This window comes from Balaenoptera physalus (assembly GCF_965194825.1).
Source record: "Balaenoptera physalus genome assembly, chromosome: 11".
Lineage (NCBI taxonomy): Eukaryota > Metazoa > Chordata > Mammalia > Artiodactyla > Balaenopteridae > Balaenoptera > Balaenoptera physalus.
In genome coordinates, this window is record NC_138896.1 from 112,071,367 (window position 1) to 112,093,098 (window position 21,732).

Below are 21,732 nucleotides of genomic sequence, written 5' to 3' on the forward strand. Positions count from 1 at the left end.
GACTTATTTCACTTAGAATCGTCGTACCTAAATCCGCTCATCATGCTGCTACTAGCCTTATGACATTGATTTCATGGCTGAGTGATATTCCATTGTATATAAGGACCACCACTTCTTTATCCATTTTTCTCTTTCCTGGGATATTTAAGGTGTCATGAAGTGGAGGTTCTTGTAACAGAGCAGCCCTAAACTTTGGGGTGCCTGTGTCTTGCTGATTTTTAGTTTTCCCAATTTATACGCCCATGAGTGGAAGTGCCCTATGCGCTCTAAGCTGTGTTTTTTCGGTGTTTCAGGACACACCGTACACTTCTCCAGAGTGGCTGTTGGCAATTTATATCCCGCCCATCAGCGTAGCAAGGCTCCCATTTCTCCACGGCCTGTCCTGCATTTCTGGTTTTTACACTTTTTTCAGCATGGCCCTTTTGACCGATGGGAAGCGAGACTTCTTTGTAGCGCTGATTTGCCTTTCCAGGTTGCTTGGTTGGCCAAAAAGGGCGTATGCGTTTTTTCCTGAATATATTCAGGAAAAAACGCATACGCCCTTTTTGGCCAAGGGCATCATTGTCGACGTTTTGCCGCTTTTCATGTGCTTTAAAGGCGATTCGAATCTACCTCCTGAAATCTGTTTCCTGCAATTCTGCCTTGCTTTCAAGTCCTCTTCGTTGCCTTCCCTCAGTATATTTGTGGCCGAGAGTTATCATTTATAACTCTGCAGGTTTGTGAATTGCAGTGCCCCTGAGCTCCATTTTTCAACTCGCTTTTTTGGGAGCTGGCCGCAAAAGCGCAGGAGTGCCTCAGGCCCTATTCTGGTTCCGGGCGGCAGGCCGAGCCTGTGGTTAATTCTTCTTCCTGATGGGAAAATAGAGTGACCTGTGCCTGTCCCAACACCTAGAGCTAGTCTCTCATTGGCTCCCCCTCTTCCCGTTCATCCTCAGGACAAATTGCAAGCTGTACGGAACAGGAGGTTAAAGGTGCTGATGCTCCAAGGAGGGAGAGTGCTAGTAAAGCGGCTGGAATGGCGAAGCCGAGCACAAGGAGATGAGAAATGAGGTGCGTTTTAGAAACCTTTCCCGATCACACGGTGTACCACCTTCTGGGTTTCTCATGCATGTTTTCGATGTAGGAAGATGCCCTTGAACCTGGAGATTTGGGACCCATGGGATGGGTAACAGGCAGTATTACTTTAAAGGCTCTGCGTTTGCTCCCCCAACCTCACCAAACCTCTCAGCCCCGAGAGTGTCCACCCTTCTGTCTCATCCAGCTGTGGGTCTAGATATGGTCAATCCAGGTTGCATCACAGCCCCTGAAAGAATTTTGTAAGAATTTCTCTCTCTTTCACTGTCTTTGTTTCACGGGTTTTTAAAAGTAATTTATTTTTATAATGGGGTTTAGCTGCTTTTCACGGCTGTGTTTATGCCGCTTTACACCCACTTGACTCACTTCCAGAGAGATATCAATACATAGGTTTGAAGATTCTTACTAGTCAGATATATTCTTGTACGGTGAATAGGGGGTGTTGAGTCCAGTTCACTGAGCAAGGAGTAGGTCTTTCTATTACATATTGGGTTTATGGAACGGTATCTGAGCTAATTTGAAACCCTTGTTTTATGCATCACCCCACCTCACCTTTCCCTTTAAGCAGCCATAGTGTGTTTTCTAAACGTGTGACTCTGTTCTGTTTTGTAATTCAGTTCAAGTGTAGCGGATTTTACATTCCCTCTATAAGTGATAGCTTATGATAAGTGTCTTTTTCTGTGTGACTTATTTCACTTAGAATCGTCGTACCTAAATCCGCTCATCATGCTGCTACTAGCCTTATGACATTGATTTCATGGCTGAGTGATATTCCATTGTATATAAGGACCACCACTTCTTTATACATTTTTCTCTTTCCTGGGATATTTAAGGTGTCATGAAGTGGAGGTTCTTGTCAACAGAGCAGCCCTAAACTTTGGGGTGCCTGTGTCTTGCTGATTTTTAGTTTTCCCAATTTATACGCCCATGAGTGGAAGTGCCCTATGCGCTCTAAGCTGTGTTTTTTCGGTGTTTCAGGACACACCGTACACTTCTCCAGAGTGGCTGTTGGCAATTTACATCCCGCCCATCAGCGTAGCAAGGATCCCATTTCTCCACGGCCTGTCCTGCATTTCTGGTTTTTACACTTTTTTCAGCATGGCCCTTTTGACCGATGGGAAGCGAGACTTCTTTGTAGCGCTGAATTGCCTTTCCAGGTTGCTTGGTTGGCCAAAAAGGGCGTATGCGTTTTTTCCTGAATATATTCAGGAAAAAACGCATACGCCCTTTTTGGCCAAGGGCATCATTGTCGACGTTTTGCCGCTTTTCATGTGCTTTAAAGGCGATTCGAATCTACCTCCTGAAATCTGTTTCCTGCAATTCGGCCTTGCTTTCAAATCCTCTTCGTTGCCTTCCCTCAATATATTTGTGGCCGAGAGTTATCATTTATAACTCTGTAGGTTTGTGAATTGCAGTGCCCCTGAGCTCCATTTTTCAACTCGCTTTTTTGGGAGCTGGCCGCAAAAGCGCAGGAGTGCCTCAGGCCCTATTCTGGTTCCGGGCGGCAGGCCGAGCCTGTGGTTAATTCTTCTTCCTGATGGCAAAATAGAGTGACCTGTGCCTGTCCCAACACCTAGAGCTAGTCTCTCATTGGCTCCCCCTCTTCCCGTTCATCCTCAGGACAAATTGCAAGCTGTACGGAACAGGAGGTTAAAGGTGCTGATGCTCCAAGGAGGGAGAGTGCTAGTAAAGCGGCTGGAATGGCGAACCCGAGCACAAGGAGATGAGAAATGAGGTGCGTTTTAGAAACCTTTCCCGATCACACGGTGTACCACCTTCTGGGTTTCTCATGCATGTTTTCGATGTAGGAAGATGCCCTTGAACCTGGAGATTTGGGACCCATGGGATGGGTAACAGGCAGTATTACTTTAAAGGCTCTGCCTTTGCTTCACCAACCTCACCAAACCTCTCAGCCCGGAGAGTGTCCACACTTCTGTCTCATCCAGCTGTGGGTCTAGATATGGTCAATCCAGGTTGCATCACAGCCCCTGAAAGAATTTTGTAAGAATTTCTCTCTCTTTCACTGTCTTTGTTTCACGGGTTTTTAAAACTAATTTATTTTTATAATGGGGTTTAGCTGCTTTTCACGGCTGTGTTTATGCCGCTTTACACCCACTTGACTCACTTCCAGAGAGATATCAATACATAGGTTTTAAGATTCTTACTAGTCAGATATATTCTTGTACGGTGAATAGGGGGTGTTGAGTCCACTTCACAGAGCAAGGAGTAGGTCTTTCTATTACATATTGGGTTTAAGGAACGGTATCTGAGCTAATTTGAAACCCTTGTTTTATGCATCACCCCACCTCACCTTTCCCTTTAAGCAGCCATAGTGTGTTTTCTAAACGTGTGACTCTGTTCTGTTTTGTAATTCAGTTCAAGTGTAGCGGATTTTACATTCCCTCTATAAGTGATAGCTTATGATAAGTGTCTTTTTCTGTGTGACTTATTTCACTTAGAATCGTCGTACCTAAATCCGCTCATCATGCTGCTACTAGCCTTATGACATTGATTTCATGGCTGAGTGATATTCCATTGTATATAAGGACCACCACTTCTTTATCCATTTTTCTCTTTCCTGGGATATTTAAGGTGTCATGAAGTGGAGGTGCTTGTCAACAGAGCAGCCCTAAACTTTGGGGTGCCTGTGTCTTCCTGATTTTTAGTTTTCCCAATTTATACGCCCATGAGTGGAAGTGCCCTATGCGCTCTAAGCTGTGTTTTTTCGGTGTTTCAGGACACACCGTACACTTCTCCAGAGTGGCTGTTGGCAATTTACATCCCGCCCATCAGCGTAGCAAGGCTCCCATTTCTCCACGGCCTGTCCTGCATTTCTGGTTTTTACACTTTTTTCAGCATGGCCCTTTTGACCGATGGGAAGCGAGACTTCTTTGTAGCGCTGATTTGCCTTTCCAGGTTGCTTGGTTGGCCAAAAAGGGCGTATGCGTTTTTTCCTGAATATATTCAGGAAAAAACGCATACGCCCTTTTTGGCCAAGGGCATCATTGTCGACGTTTTGCCGCTTTTCATGTGCTTTAAAGGCGATTCGAATCTACCTCCTGAAATCTGTTTCCTGCAATTCTGCCTTGCTTTCAAATCCTCTTCGTTGCCTTCCCTCAATATATTTGTGGCCGAGAGTTATCATTTATAACTCTGCAGGTTTGTGAATTGCAGTGCCCCTGAGCTCCATTTTTCAACTCGCTTTTTTGGGAGCTGGCCGCAAAAGCGCAGGAGTGCCTCAGGCGCTATTCTGGTTCCGGGCGGCAGGCCGAGCCTGTGGTTAATTCTTCTTCCTGATGGGAAAATAGAGTGACCTGTGCCTGTCCCAACACCTAGAGCTAGTCTCTCATTGGCTCCCCCTCTTCCCGTTCATCCTCAGGACAAATTGCAAGCTGTACGGAACAGGAGGTTAAAGGTGCTGATGCTCCAAGGAGGGAGAGTGCTAGTAGAGCGGCTGGAATGGCGAAGCCGAGCACAAGGAGATGAGAAATGAGGTGCGTTTTAGAAACCTTTCCCGATCACACGGTGTACCACCTTCTGGGTTTCTCATGCATGTTTTCGATGTAGGAAGATGCCCTTGAACCTGGAGATTTGGGACCCATGGGATGGGTAACAGGCAGTATTACTTTAAAGGCTCTGCCTTTGCTTCCCCAACCTCACCAAACCTCTCAGCCCCGAGAGTGTCCACACTTCTGTCTCATCCAGCTGTGGGTCTAGATATGGTCAATCCAGGTTGCATCACAGCCCCTGAAAGAATTTTGTAAGAATTTCTGTCTCTTTCACTGTCTTTGTTTCACGGGTTTTTAAAAGTAATTTATTTTTATAATGGGGTTTAGCTGCTTTTCACGGCTGTGTTTATGCCGCTTTACACCCACTTGACTCACTTCCAGAGAGATATCAATACATAGGTTTTAAGATTCTTACTAGTCAGATATATTCTTGTACGGTGAATAGGGGGTGTTGAGTCCAGTTCACTGAGCAAGGAGTAGGTCTTTCTATTACATATTGGGTTTATGGAACGGTATCTGAGCTAATTTGAAACCCTTGTTTTATGCATCACCCCACCTCACATTTCCCTTTAAGCAGCCATAGTGTGTTTTCTAAACGTGTGACTCTGTTCTGTTTTGTAATTCAGTTCAAGTGTAGCGGTTTTTACATTCCCTCTATAAGTGATAGCTAATGATAAGTGTCTTTTTCTGTGTGACTTATTTCACTCAGAATCGTCGTACCTAAATCCGCTCATCATGCTGCTACTAGCCTTATGACATTGATTTCATGGCTGAGTGATATTCCATTGTACATAAGGACCACCACTTCGTTATCCATTTTTCTCTTTCCTGGGATATTTAAGGTGTCATGAAGTGGAGGTTCTTGTCAACAGAGCAGCCCTAAACTTTTGGGTGCCTGTGTCTTGCTGATTTTTAGTTTTCCCAATTTATACGCCCATGAGTGGAAGTGCCCTATGCGCTCTAAGCTGTGTTTTTTCGGTGTTTCAGGACACACCGTACACTTCTCCAGAGTGGCTGTTGGCAATTTACATCCCGCCCATCAGCGTAGCAAGGCTCCCATTTCTCCACGGCCTGTCCTGCATTTCTGGTTTTTACACTTTTTTCAGCATGGCCCTTTTGACCGATGGGAAGCGAGACTTCTTTGTAGCGCTGATTTGCCTTTCCAGGTTGCTTGGTTGGCAAAAAAGGGCGTATGCGTTTTTTCCTGAATATATTCAGGAAAAAACGTATACGCCCTTTTTGGCCAAGGGCATCATTGTCGACGTTTTGCCGCTTTTCATGTGCTTTAAAGGCGATTCGAATCTACCTCCTGAAATCTGTTTCCTGCAATTCTGCCTTGCTTTCAAATCCTCTTCGTTGACTTCCCTCAATATATTTGTGGCCGAGAGTTATCATGTATAACTCTGCAGGTTTGTGAATTGCAGTGCCCCTGAGCTCCATTTTTCAACTCGCTTTTTTGGGAGCTGGCCGCAAAAGCGCAGGAATGCCTCAGGCCCTATTCTGGTTCCGGGCGGCAGGCCGAACCTGTGGTTAATTCTTCTTCCTGATGGCAAAATAGAGTGACCTGTGCCTGTCCCAACACCTAGAGCTAGTCTCTCATTGGCTTCCCCTCTTACCGTTCATCCTCAGGACAAATTGCAAGCTGTACGGAACAGGAGGTTAAAGGTGCTGATGCTCCAAGGAGGGAGAGTGCTAGTAAAGCGGCTGGAATGGCGAACCCGAGCACAAGGAGATGAGAAATGAGGTGCGTTTTAGAAACCTTTCCCGATCACACGGTGTACCACCTTCTGGGTTTCTCATGCATGTTTTCGATGTAGGAAGATGCCCTTGAACCTGGAGATTTGGGACCCATGGGATGGGTAACAGGCAGTATTACTTTAAAGGCTCTGCGTTTGCTCCCCCAACCTGACCAAACCTCTCAGCCCCGAGAGTGTCCACCCTTCTGTCTCATCCAGCTGTGGGTCTAGATATGGTCAATCCAGGTTGCATCACAGCCCCTGAAAGAATTTTGTAAGAATTTCTCTCTCTTTCACTGTCTTTGTTTCACGGGTTTTTAAAAGTAATTTATTTTTATAATGGGGTTTAGCTGCTTTTCACGGCTGTGTTTATGCCGCTTTACACCCACTTGACTCACTTCCAGAGAGATATCAATACATAGGTTTGAAGATTCTTACTAGTCAGATATATTCTTGTGCGGTGAATAGGGGATGTTGAGTCCAGTTCATTGAGCAAGGAGTAGGTCTTTCTGTTACATATTGGGTTTATGGAACGGTATCTGAGCTAATTTGAAACCCTTGTTTTATGCATCACCCCACCTCACCTTTCCCTTTAAGCAGCCATAGAGTGTTTTCTAAACGTGTGACTCTGTTCTGTTTTGTAATTCAGTTCAAGTGTAGCGGTTTTTACATTCCCTCTATAAGTGATAGCTTAGGATGAGTGTCTTTTTCTGTGTGACTTATTTCACTTAGAATCGTCGTACCTAAATCCACTCATCATGCTGCTACTAGCCTTATGACATTGATTTCATGGCTGAGTGATATTCCATTGTACAGAAAGACCACCACTTCGTTATCCATTTTTCTCTTTCCTGGGATATTTAAGGTGTCATGTAGTGGAGGTTCTTGTCAACAGAGCAGCCCTTAACTTTGGGGTTCCTCTGTCTTGCTGATTTTTAGTTTTCCCAATTTATACGCCCATGAGTGGAAGTGCCCTATGCGCTCTAAGTTGTGTTTTTTCGGTGTTTCAGGACACACCGTACACTTCTCCAGAGTGGCTGTTGGCAATTTACATCCCGCCCATCAGCGTAGCAAGGCTCCCATTTCTCCACGGACTTTCCTGCATTTCTGGTTTTTACACTTTTTTCAGCATGGCCCTTTTGACCGATGGGAAGCGAGACTTCTTTGTAGCGCTGATTTGCCTTTCCAGGTTGCTTGGTTGGCCAAAAAGGGCGTATGCGTTTTTTCCTGAATATATTCAGGAAAAAACGCATACGCCCTTTTTGGCCAAGGGCATCATTGTCGACGTTTTGCCGCTTTTCATGTGCTTTAAAGGCGATTCGAATCTACCTCCTGAAATCTGTTTCCTGCAATTCTGCCTTGCTTTCAAATCCTCTTCGTTGCCTTCCCTCAATATATTTGTGGCCGAGAGTTATCATGTATAACTCTGCAGGTTTGTGAATTGCAGTGCCCCTGAGCTCCATTTTTCAACTCGCTTTTTTGGGAGTTGGCCGCAAAAGCGCAGGAGTGCCTCAGGCCCTATTCTGGTTCCGGGCGGCAGGCCGAACCTGTGGTTAATTCTTCTTCCTGATGGGAAAATAGAGTGACCTGTGCCTGTCCCAACACCTAGAGCTAGTCTCTCATTGGCTTCCCCTCTTCCCGTTCATCCTCAGGACAAATTGCAAGCTGTACGGAACAGGAGGTTAACGGTGTTGATGCTCCAAGGAGGGAGAGTGCTAGTAAAGCGGCTGGAATGGCGAACCCGAGCACAAGGAGATAAGAAATGAGGTGCGTTTTAGAAACCTTTCCCGATCACACGGTGTACCACCTTCTGGGTTTCTCATGCATGTTTTCGATGTAGGAAGATGCCCTTGAACCTGGAGATTTGGGACGCATGGGATGGGTAACAGGCAGTATTACTTTAAAGGCTCTGCGTTTGCTCCCCCAACCTGACCAAACCTCTCAGCCCCGAGAGTGTCCACCCTTCTGTCTCATCCAGCTGTGGGTCTAGATATGGTCAATCCAGGTTGCATCACAGCCCCTGAAAGAATTTTGTAAGAATTTCTCTCTCTTTCACTGTCTTTGTTTCACGGGTTTTTAAAAGTAATTTATTTTTATAATGGGGTTTAGCTGCTTTTCACGGCTGTGTTTATGCCGCTTTACACCCACTTGACTCACTTCCAGAGAGATATCAATACATAGGTTTGAAGATTCTTACTAGTCAGATATATTCTTGTGCGGTGAATAGGGGGTGTTGAGTCCAGTTCACTGAGCAAGGAGTAGGTCTTTCTGTTACATATTGGGTTTATGGAACGGTATCTGAGCTAATTTGAAACCCCTGTTTTATGCATCACCCCACCTCACCTTTCCCTTTAAGCAGCCATAGAGTGTTTTCTAAATGTGTGACTCTGTTCTGTTTTGTAATTCAGTTCAAGTGTAGCGGTTTTTACATTCCCTCTATAAGTGATAGCTTAGGATGAGTGTCTTTTTCTGTGTGACTTATTTCACTTAGAATCGTCGTACCTAAATACACTCATCATGCTGCTACTAGCCTTATGACATTGATTTCATGGCTGAGTGATATTCCATTGTACAGAAGGACCACCACTTCGTTATCCATTTTTCTCTTTCCTGGGATATTTAAGGTGTCATGTAGTGGAGGTTCTTGTCAACAGAGCAGCCCTTAACTTTGGGGTGCCTGTGTCTTGCTGATTTTTAGTTTTCCCAATTTATACGCCCATGAGTGGAAGTGCCCTATGCGTTCTAAGCTGTGTTTTTTCGGTGTTTCAGGACACACCGTACAGTTCTCCAGAGTGGCTGTTGGCAATTTACATCCCGCCCATCAGCGTAGCAAGGCTCCCATTTCTCCACGGCCTTTCCTGCATTTCTGGTTTTTACACTTTTTTCAGCATGGCCCTTTTGACCGATGGGAAGCGAGACTTCTTTGTAGCGCTGAATTGCCTTTCCAGGTTGCTTGGTTGGCCAAAAAGGGCGTATGCGTTTTTTCCTGAATATATTCAGGAAAAAACGCATACGCCCTTTTTGGCCAAGGGCATCATTGTCGACGTTTTGCCGCTTTTCATGTGCTTTAAAGGCGATTCGAATCTACCTCCTGAAATCTGTTTCCTGCAATTCTGCCTTGCTTTCAAATCCTCTTCGTTGCCTTCCCTCAATATATTTGTGGCCGAGAGTTATCATTTATAACTCTGCAGGTTTGTGAATTGCAGTGCCCCTGAGCTCCATTTTTCAACTCGCTTTTTTGGGAGCTGGCCGCAAAAGCGCAGGAGTGCCTCAGGCCCTATTCTGGTTCCGGGCGGCAGGCCGAGCCTGTGGTTAATTCTTCTTCCTGATGGGAAAATAGAGTGACCTGTGCCTGTCCCAACACCTAGAGCTAGTCTCTCATTGGCTTCCCCTCTTACCGTTCATCCTCAGGACAAATTGCAAGCTGTACGGAACAGGAGGTTAAAGGTGCTGATGCTCCAAGGAGGGAGAGTGCTAGTAAAGCGGCTGGAATGGCGAACCCGAGCACAAGGAGATGAGAAATGAGGTGCGTTTTAGAAACCTTTCCCGATCACACGGTGTACCACCTTCTGGGTTTCTCATGCATGTTTTCGATGTAGGAAGATGCCCTTGAACCTGGAGATTTGGGACCCATGGGATGGGTAACAGGCAGTATTACTTTAAAGGCTCTGCCTTTGCTTCACCAACCTGACCAAACCTCTCAGCCCGGAGAGTGTCCACCCTTCTGTCTCATCCAGCTGTGGGTCTAGATATGGTCAATGCAGGTTGCATCCCAGCCCCTGAAAGAATTTTGTAAGAATTTCTCTCTCTTTCACTGTCTTTGTTTCACGGGTTTTTAAAAGTAATATATTTTTATAATGGGGTTTAGCTGCTTTTCACGGCTGTGTTTATGCCGCTTTACACCCACTTGACTCACTTCCAGAGAGATATCAATACATAGGTTTGAAGATTCTTACTAGTCAGATATATTCTTGTGCGGTGAATAGGGGGTGTAGAGTCCAGTTCACTGAGCAAGGAGTAGGTCTTTCTATTACATATTGGGTTTATGGTACGGTATCTGAGCTAATTTGAAACCCTTGTTTTATGCATCACCCCACCTCACCTTTCCCTTTAAGCAGCCATAGTGTGTTTTCTAAACTTGTGACTCTGTTCTGTTTTGTAATTCAGTTCAAGTGTAGCGGTTTTTACATTCCCTCTATAAGTGATAGCTTATGATAAGTGTCTTTTTCTGTGTGACTTATTTCACTCAGAATCGTCGTACCTAAATCCGCTCATCATGCTGCTACTAGCCTTATGACATTGATTTCATGGATGAGTGATATTCCATTGTACAGAAGGACCACCACTTCTTTATCCATTTTTCTCTTTCCTGGGATATTTAAGGTGTCATGAAGTGCAGGTTCTTGTCAACAGAGCAGCCCTAAACTTTGGGGTGCCTGTGTCTTGCTGATTTTTAGTTTTCCCAATTTATACGCCCATGAGTGGAAGTGCCCTATGCGCTCTAAGCTGTGTTTTTTCCGTGTTTCAGGACACACCGTACAGTTCTCCAGAGTGGCTGTTGGCAATTTACATCCCGCCCATCAGCGTAGCAAGGCTCCCATTTCTCCACGGCCTGTCCTGCATTTCTGGTTTTTACACTTTTTTCAGCATGGCCCTTTTGACCGATGGGAAGCGAGACTTCTTTGTAGCGCTGATTTGCCTTTCCAGGTTGCTTGGTTGGCCAAAAAGGGCGTATGCGTTTTTTCCTGAATATATTCAGGAAAAAACGCATACGCCCTTTTTGGCCAAGGGCATCATTGTCGACGTTTTGCCGCTTTTCATGTGCTTTAAAGGCGATTCGAATCTACCTCCTGAAATCTGTTTCCTGCAATTCTGCCTTGCTTTCAAATCCTCTTCGTTGCCTTCCCTCAATATATTTGTGGCCGAGAGTTATCATTTATAACTCTGCAGGTTTGTGAATTGCAGTGCCCCTGAGCTCCATTTTTCAACTCGCTTTTTTGGGAGCTGGCCGCAAAAGCGCAGGAGTGCCTCAGGCCCTATTCTGGTTCCAGGCGGCAGGCCGAGCCTGTGGTTAATTCTTCTTCCTGATGGCAAAATAGAGTGACCTGTGCCTGTCCCAACACCTAGAGCTAGTCTCTCATTGGCTCCCCCTCTTCCCCTTCATCCTCAGGACAAATTGCAAGCTGTACGGAACAGGAGGTTAAGGGTGCTGATGCTCCAAGGAGGGAGAGTGCTAGTAAAGCGGCTGGAATGGCGAACCCGAGCACAAGGAGATGAGAAATGAGGTGCGTTTTAGAAACCTTTCCCGATCACACGGTGTACCACCTTCTGGGTTTCTCATGCATGTTTTCGATGTAGGAAGATGCCCTTGAACCTGGAGATTTGGGACCCATGGGATGGGTAACAGGCAGTATTACTCTAAAGGCTCTGCGTTTGCTCCCCCAACCTCACCAAACCTCTCAGCCCCGAGAGTGTCCACCCTTCTGTCTCATCCAGCTGTGGGTCTAGATATGGTCAATGCAGGTTGCATCCCAGCCCCTGAAAGAATTTTGTAAGAATTTCTCTCTCTTTCACTGTCTTTGTTTCACGGGTTTTTAAAAGTAATTTATTTTTATAATGGGGTTTAGCTGCTTTTCACGGCTGTGTTTATGCCGCTTTACACCCACTTGACTCACTTCCAGAGAGATATCAATACATAGGTTTGAAGATTCTTACTAGTCAGATATATTCTTGTGCAGTGAATAGGGGGTGTTGAGTCCAGTTCACTGAGCAAGGAGTAGGTCTTTCGATTACATATTGGGTTTATGGTACGGTATCTGAGCTAATTTGAAACCCTTGTTTTATGCATCACCCCACCTCACCTTTCCCTTTAAGCAGCCATAGTGTGTTTTCTAAACGTGTGACTCTGTTCTGTTTTGTAATTCAGTTCAAGTGTAGCGGTTTTTACATTCCCTCTATAAGTGATAGCTTATGATAAGTGTCTTTTTCTGTGTGACTTATTTCACTCAGAATCGTCGTACCTAAATCCGCTCATCATGCTGCTACTAGCCTTATGACATTGATTTCATGGATGAGTGATATTCCATTGTACAGAAGGACCACCACTTCTTTATCCATTTTTCTCTTTCCTGGGATATTTAAGGTGTCATGAAGTGGAGGTTCTTGTCAACAGAGCAGCCCTAAACTTTGGGGTGCCTGTGTCTTGCTGATTTTTAGTTTTCCCAATTTATACGCCCATGAGTGGAAGTGCCCTATGCGCTCTAAGCTGTGTTTTTTCCGTGTTTCAGGACACACCGTACAGTTCTCCAGAGTGGCTGTTGGCAATTTACATCCCGCCCATCAGCGTAGCAAGGCTCCCATTTCTCCACGGCCTGTCCTGCATTTCTGGTTTTTACACTTTTTTCAGCATGGCCCTTTTGACCGAAGGGAAGCGAGACTTCTTTGTAGCGCTGATTTGCCTTTCCAGGTTGCTTGGTTGGCCAAAAAGGGCGTATGCGTTTTTTCCTGAATATATTCAGGAAAAAACGCATACGCCCTTTTTGGCCAAGGGCATCATTGTCGACGTTTTGCCGCTTTTCATGTGCTTTAAAGGCGATTCGAATCTACCTCCTGAAATCTGTTTCCTGCAATTCTGCCTTGCTTTCAAATCCTCTTCGTTGCCTTCCCTCAATATATTTGTGGCCGAGAGTTATCATTTATAACTCTGCAGGTTTGTGAATTGCAGTGCCCCTGAGCTCCATTTTTCAACTCGCTTTTTTGGGAGCTGGCCGCAAAAGCGCAGGAGTGCCTCAGGCCCTATTCTGGTTCCAGGCGGCAGGCCGAGCCTGTGGTTAATTCTTCTTCCTGATGGCAAAATAGAGTGACCTGTGCCTGTCCCAACACCTAGAGCTAGTCTCTCATTGGCTCCCCCTCTTCCCCTTCATCCTCAGGACAAATTGCAAGCTGTACGGAACAGGAGGTTAAGGGTGCTGATGCTCCAAGGAGGGAGAGTGCTAGTAAAGCGGCTGGAATGGCGAACCCGAGCACAAGGAGATGAGAAATGAGGTGCGTTTTAGAAACCTTTCCCGATCACACGGTGTACCACCTTCTGGGTTTCTCATGCATGTTTTCGATGTAGGAAGATGCCCTTGAACCTGGAGATTTGGGACCCATGGGATGGGTAACAGGCAGTATTACTCTAAAGGCTCTGCGTTTGCTCCCCCAACCTCACCAAACCTCTCAGCCCCGAGAGTGTCCACCCTTCTGTCTCATCCAGCTGTGGGTCTAGATATGTTCAATGCAGGTTGCATCCCAGCCCCTGAAAGAATTTTGTAAGAATTTCTCTCTCTTTCACTGTCTTTGTTTCACGGGTTTTTAAAAGTAATTTATTTTTATAATGGGGTTTAGCTGCTTTTCACGGCTGTGTTTATGCCGCTTTACACCCAGTTGACTCACTTCCAGAGAGATATCAATACATAGGATTGAAGATTCTTACTAGTCAGATATATTCTTGTGCGGTGAATAGGGGGTGTTGAGTCCAGTTCACTGAGCAAGGAGTAGGTCTTTCTATTACATATTGGGTTTATGGAACGGTATCTGAGCTAATTTGAAACCCTTGTTTTATGCATCACCCCACCTCACCTTTCCCTTTAAGCAGCCATAGTGTGTTTTCTAAACGTGTGACTCTGTTCTGTTTTTTAGTTCAGTTCAAGTGTAGCGGTTTTTACATGCCCTCTATAAGTGATAGCTTATGATGAGTGTCTTTTTCTGTGTGACTTATTTCACTTAGAATCGTCGTACCTAAATCCACTCATCATGCTGCTACTAGCCTTATGACATTGATTTCATGGCTGAGTGATATTCCATTGTACATAAGGACCACCACTTCTTTATCCATTTTTCTCTTTCCTGGGACATTTAAGGTGTCCTGAAGTGGAGGTTCTTTTCAACAGAGCAGCCCTAAACTTTGGGGTGCCTGTGTCTTGCTGATTTTTAGTTTTCCCAATTTATACGCCCATGAGTGGAAGTGCCCTATGCGCTCTAAGCTGTGTTTTTTCGGTGTTCGGTGTTTCAGGACACACCGTATACTTCTCCAGAGTGGCTGTTGGCAATTTACATCGCGCCCATCAGCGTAGCAAGGCTCCCATTTCTCCACGGCCTGTCCTGCATTTCTGGTTTTTACACTTTTTTCAGCATGGCCCTTTTGACCGATGGGAAGCGAGACTTCTTTGTAGCGCTGATTTGCCTTTCCAGGTTGCTTGGTTGGCCAAAAAGGGCGTATGCGTTTTTTCCTGAATATATTCAGGAAAAAACGCATACGCCCTTTTTGGCCAAGGGCATCATTGTCGACGTTTTGCCGCTTTTCATGTGCTTTAAAGGCGATTCGAATCTACCTCCTGAAATCTGTTTCCTGCAATTCTGCCTTGCTTTCAAATCCTCTTCGTTGCCTTCCCTCAATATATTTGTGGCCGAGAGTTATCATTTATAACTCTGCAGGTTTGTGAATTGCAGTGCCCCTGAGCTCCATTTTTCAACTCGCTTTTTTGGGAGCTGGCCGCAAAAGCGCAGGAGTGCCTCAGGCCCTATTCTGGTTCCGGGCGGCAGGCCGAGCCTGTGGTTAATTCTTCTTCCTGATGGCAAAATAGAGTGACCTGTGCCTGTCCCAACACCTAGAGCTAGTCTCTCATTGGCTCCCTCTCTTCCCGTTTATCCTCAGGACAAATTGCAAGCTGTACGGAACAGGAGGTTAAAGGTGCTGATGCTCCAAGGAGGGAGAGTGCTAGTAAAGCGGCTGGAATGGCGAACCCGAGCACAAGGAGATGAGAAATGAGGTGCGTTTTAGAAACCTTTCCCGATCACACGGTGTACCACCTTCTGGGTTTCTCATGCATGTTTTCGATGTAGGAAGATGCCCTTGAACCTGGAGATTTGGGACCCATGGGATGGGAAAGAGGCAGTATTACTTTAAAGGCTCTGCGTTTGCTCCCCCAACCTCACCAAACCTCTCAGCCCCGAGAGTGTCCACCCTTCTGTCTCATCCAGCTGTGGGTCTAGATATGGTCAATCCAGGTTGCATCCCAGCCCCTGAAAAAATTTTGTAAGAATTTCTCTCTCTTTCACTTTGTTTGTTTCACGGGTTTTTAAAAATAATTTATTTCTATAATGGGGTTTAGCTGCTTTTCACGGCTGTGTTTATGCCGCTTTACACCCACTTGACTCACTTCCAGAGAGATATCAATACATAGGTTTGAAGATTCTTACTAGTCAGATATATTCTTTTGCGGTGAATAGGGGGTGTTGAGTCCAGTTCACTGAGCAAGGAGTAGGTCTTTCTATTACATATTGGGTTTATGGAACGGTATATGAGCTAATTTGGAACCCTTGTTTTATGCATCACCGCACCTCACCTTTCCCTTTAAGCAGCCATAGTGTGTTTTCTAAACGTGTGACTCTGTTCTGTTTTTTAGTTCAGTTCAAGTGTAGCGGTTTTTACATTCCCTCTATAAGTGATAGCTTATGATAAGTGTCTTTTTCTGTGTGACTTATTTCCCTCAGAATCGTCGTACCTAAATCCACTCATCATGCTGCTACTAGCCTTATGACATTGATTTCATGGCTGAGTGATATTCCATTGTACATAAGGACCACCACTTCGTTATCCATTTTTCTCTTTCCTGGGATATTTAAGGTGTCATGAAGTGGAGGTTCTTGTCTACAGAGCAGCCCTAAACTTTGGGGTGCCTGTGTCTTGCTGATTTTTAGTTTTCCCAATTTATACGCCCATGAGTGGAAGTGCCCTATGCGCTCTAAGCTGTGTTTTTTCGGTGTTTCAGGACACACCGTACACTTCTCCAGAGTGGCTGTTGGCAATTTACATCCCGCCCATCAGCGTAGCAAGGCTCCCATTTCTCCACGGCCTGTCCTGCATTTCTGGTTTTTACACTTTTTTCAGCATGGCCCTTTTGACCGATGGGAAGCGAGACTTCTTTGTAGCGCTGATTTGCCTTTCCAGGTTGCTTGGTTGGCCAAAAAGGGCGTATGCGTTTTTTCTTGAATATATTCAGGAAAAAACGCATACGCCCTTTTTGGCCAAGGGCATCATTGTCGACGTTTTGCCGCTTTTCATGTGCTTTAAAGGCGATTCGAATCTACCTCCTGAAATCTGTTTCCTGCAATTCTGCCTTGCTTTCAAATCCTCTTCGTTGCCTTCCCTCAGTATATTTGTGGCCGAGAGTTATCATTTATAACTCTGCAGGTTTGTGAATTGCAGTGCCCCTGAGCTCCATTTTTCAACTCGCTTTTTTGGGAGCTGGCCGCAAAAGCGCAGGAGTGCCTCAGGCCCTATTCTGGTTCCGGGCGGCAGGCCGAGCCTGTGGTTCATTCTTCTTCCTGATGGGAAAATAGAGTGACCTGTGCCTGTCCCAACACCTAGAGCTAGTCTCTCATTGGCTCCACCTCTTCCCGTTCATCCTCAGGACAAATTGCAAGCTGTACGGAACAGGAGGTTAAAGGTGCTGATGCTCCAAGGAGGGAGAGTGCTAGTAAAGCGGCTGGAATGGCGAAGCCGAGCACAAGGAGATGAGAAATGAGGTGCGTTTTAGAAACCTTTCCCGATCACACGGTGTACCACCTTCTGGGTTTCTCATGCATGTTTTCGATGTAGGAAGATGCCCTTGAACCTGGAGATTTGGGACCCATGGGATGGGTAAGAGGCAGTATTACTTTAAAGGCTCTGCCTTTGCTTCCCCAACCTCACCAAACCTCTCAGCCCCGAGAGTGTCCACCCTTCTGTCTCATCCAGCTGTGGGTCTAGATATGGTCAATCCAGGTTGCATCCCAGCCCCTGAAAGAATTTTGTAAGAATTTCTCTCTCTTTCACTTTGTTTGTTTCACGGGTTTTTAAAAATAATTTATTTCTATAATGGGGTTTAGCTGCTTTTCACGGCTGTGTTTATGCCGCTTTACACCCACTTGACTCACTTCCAGAGAGATATCAATACATAGGTTTGAAGATTCTTACTAGTCAGATATATTCTTTTGCGGTGAATAGGGGGTGTTGAGTCCAGTTCACTGAGCAAGGAGTAGGTCTTTCTATTACATATTGGGTTTATGGAACGGTATATGAGCTAATTTGGAACCCTTGTTTTATGCATCACCGCACCTCACCTTTCCCTTTAAGCAGCCATAGTGTGTTTTCTAAACGTGTGACTCTGTTCTGTTTTTTAGTTCAGTTCAAGTGAAGCGGTTTTTACATTCACTCTATAAGTGATAGCTTATGATGAGTGTCTTTTTCTGTGTGACTTATTTCACTTAGAATCGTCGTACCTAAATCCACTCATCATGCTGCTACTAGCCTTATGACATTGATTTCATGGCTGAGTGATATTCCATTGTACATAAGGACCAGCACTTCTTTATCCATTTTTCTCTTTCCTGGGACATTTAAGGTGTCCTGAAGTGGAGGTTCTTGTCAACAGAGCAGCCCTAAACTTTGGGGTGCCTGTGTCTTGCTGATTTTTAGTTTTCCCAATTTATACGCCCATGAGTGGAAGTGCCCTATGCGCTCTAAGCTGTGTTTTTTCGGTGTTTCAGGACACACCGTACACTTCTCCAGAGTGGCTGTTGGCAATTTACATCCCGCCCATCAGCGTAGCAAGGCTCCCATTTCTCCACGGCCTGTCCTGCATTTCTGGTTTTTACACTTTTTTCAGCATGGCCCTTTTGACCGATGGGAAGCGAGACTTCTTTGTAGCGCTGATTTGCCTTTCCAGGTTGCTTGGTTGGCCAAAAAGGGCGTATGCGTTTTTTCCTGAATATATTCAGGAAAAAACGCATACGCCCTTTTTGGCCAAGGACGTCATTGTCGACGTTTTGCCGCTTTTCATGTGCTTTAAAAGCGATTCGAATCTACCTCCTGAAATCTGTTTCCTGCAATTCTGCCTTGCTTTCAAATCCTCTTCGTTGCCTTCCCTCAATATATTTGTGGACGAGAGTTATCATTTATAACTCTGCAGGTTTGTGAATTGCAGTGCCCCTGAGCTCCATTTTTCAACTCGCTTTTTTGGGAGCTGGCCGCAAAAGCGCAGGAGTGCCTCAGGCCCTATTCTGGTTCCGGGCGGCAGGCCGAGCCTGTGGTTAATTCTTCTTCCTGATGGGAAAATAGAGTGACCTGTGCCTGTCCCAACACCTAGAGCTAGTCTCTCATTGGCTCCCCCTCTTCCCGTTCATCCTCAGGACAAATTGCAAGCTGTACGGAACAGGAGGTTAAAGGTGCTGATGCTCCAAGGAGGGAGAGTGCTAGTAAAGCGGCTGGAATGGCGAAGCCGAGCACAAGGAGATGAGAAATGAGGTGCGTTTTAGAAACCTTTCCCGATCACACGGTGTACCACCTTCTGGGTTTCTCATGCATGTTTTCGATGTAGGAAGATGCCCTTGAACCTGGAGATTTGGGACCCATGGGATGGGTAACAGGTAGTATTACTTTAAAGGCTCTGCGTTTGCTCCCCCAACCTCACCAAACCTCTCAGCCCCGAGAGTGTCCACCCTTCTGTCTCATCCAGCTGTGGGTCTAGATATGGTCAATCCAGGTTGCATCCCAGCCCCTGAAAGAATTTTGTAAGAATTTCTCTCTATTTCACTGTCTTTGTTTCACGGGTTTTTAAAAGTAATTTATTTTTATAATGGGGTTTAGCTGCTTTTCACGGCTGTGTTTATGCCGCTTTACACCCACTTGACTCACTTCCAGAGAGATATCAGTACATAGGTTTGAAGATTCTTACTAGTCAGATATATTCTTCTGCGGTGAATAGGGAGTGTTGAGTCCAGTTCACTGAGCAAGGAGTAGGTCTTTCTATTACATATTGGGTTTATGGAACGGTATCTGAGCTAATTTGAAACCCTTGTTTTATGCATCACCGCACCTCACCTTTCCCTTTAAGCAGCCATAGTGTGTTTTCTAAACGTGTGACTCTGTTCTGTTTTTTAGTTCAGTTCAAGTGTAGCGGTTTTTACATTCCCTCTATAAGTGATAGCTTATGATAAGTGTCTTTTTCTGTGTGACTTATTTCACTCAGAATCGTCGTACCTAAATCCGCTCATCATGCTGCTACTAGCCTTATGACATTGATTTCATGGCTGAGTGATATTCCATTGTATATAAGGACCACCACTTCTTTATCCATTTTTTTCTTTCCTGGGATATTTAAGGTGTCATGAAGTGGAGGTTCTTGTCAACAGAGCAGCCCTAAACTTTGGGGTGCCTGTGTCTTGCTGATTTTTAGTTTTCCCAATTTATACGCCCATGAGTGGAAGTGCCCTATGCGCTCTAAGCTGTGTTTTTTCGGTGTTTCAGGACACACCGTACACTTCTCCAGAGTGGCTGTTGGCAATTTACATCCCGCCCATCAGCGTAGCAAGGCTCCCATTTCTCCACGGCCTGTCCTGCATTTCTGGTTTTTACACTTTTTTCAGCATGGCCCTTTTGACCGATGGGAAGCGAGACTTCTTTGTAGCGCTGATTTGCCTTTCCAGGTTGCTTGGTTGGCCAAAAAGGGCGTATGCGTTTTTTCCTGAATATATTCAGGAAAAAACGCATACGCCCTTTTTGGCCAAGGACGTCATTGTCGACGTTTTGCCGCTTTTCATGTGCTTTAAAGGCGATTCGAATCTACCTCCTGAAATCTGTTTCCTGCAATTCTGCCTTGCTTTCAAATCCTCTTCGTTGCCTTCCCTCAGTATATTTGTGGCCGAGAGTTATCATTTATAACTCTGCAGGTTTGTGAATTGCAGTGCCCCTGAGCTCCATTTTTCAACTCGCTTTTTTGGGAGCTGGCCGCAAAAGCGCAGGAGTGCCTCAGGCCCTATTCTGGTTCCGGGCGGCAGGCCGAGCCTGTGGTTCATTCTTCTTCCTGATGGGAAAATAGAGTGACCTGTGCCTGTCCCAACACCTAGAGCTAGTCTCTCATTGGCTCCACCTCTTCCCGTTCATCCTCAGGACAAATTGCAAGCTGTACGGAACAGGAGGTTAAAGGTGCTGATGCTCCAAGGAGGGAGAGTGCTAGTAAAGCGGCTGGAATGGCGAAGCCGAGCACAAGGAGATGAGAAATGAGGTGCGTTTTAGAAACCTTTCCCGATCACACGGTGTACCACCTTCTGGGTTTCTCATGCATGTTTTCGATGTAGGAAGATGCCCTTGAACCTGGAGATTTGGGACCCATGGGATGGGTAAGAGGCAGTATTACTTTAAAGGCTCTGCCTTTGCTTCCCCAACCTCACCAAACCTCTCAGCCCCGAGAGTGTCCACCCTTCTGTCTCATCCAGCTGTGGGTCTAGATATGGTCAATCCAGGTTGCATCCCAGCCCCTGAAAGAATTTTGTAAGAATTTCTCTCTCTTTCACTTTGTTTGTTTCACGGGTTTTTAAAAATAATTTATTTCTATAATGGGGTTTAGCTGCTTTTCACGGCTGTGTTTATGCCGCTTTACACCCACTTGACTCACTTCCAGAGAGATATCAATACATAGGTTTGAAGATTCTTACTAGTCAGATATATTCTTTTGCGGTGAATAGGGGGTGTTGAGTCCAGTTCACTGAGCAAGGAGTAGGTCTTTCTATTACATATTGGGTTTATGGAACGGTATATGAGCTAATTTGGAACCCTTGTTTTATGCATCACCGCACCTCACCTTTCCCTTTAAGCAGCCATAGTGTGTTTTCTAAACGTGTGACTCTGTTCTGTTTTTTAGTTCAGTTCAAGTGAAGCGGTTTTTACATTCACTCTATAAGTGATAGCTTATGATGAGTGTCTTTTTCTGTGTGACTTATTTCACTTAGAATCGTCGTACCTAAATCCACTCATCATGCTGCTACTAGCCTTATGACATTGATTTCATGGCTGAGTGATATTCCATTGTACATAAGGACCACCACTTCTTTATCCATTTTTCTCTTTCCTGGGACATTTAAGGTGTCCTGAAGTGGAGGTTCTTGTCAACAGAGCAGCCCTAAACTTTGGGGTGCCTGTGTCTTGCTGATTTTTAGTTTTCCCAATTTATACGCCCATGAGTGGAAGTGCCCTATGCGCTCTAAGCTGTGTTTTTTCGGTGTTTCAGGACACACCGTACACTTCTCCAGAGTGGCTGTTGGCAATTTACATCCCGCCCATCAGCGTAGCAAGGCTCCCATTTCTCCACGGCCTGTCCTGCATTTCTGGTTTTTACACTTTTTTCAGCATGGCCCTTTTGACCGATGGGAAGCGAGACTTCTTTGTAGCGCTGATTTGCCTTTCCAGGTTGCTTGGTTGGCCAAAAAGGGCGTATGCGTTTTTTCCTGAATATATTCAGGAAAAAACGCATACGCCCTTTTTGGCCAAGGACGTCATTGTCGACGTTTTGCCGCTTTTCATGTGCTTTAAAGGCGATTCGAATCTACCTCCT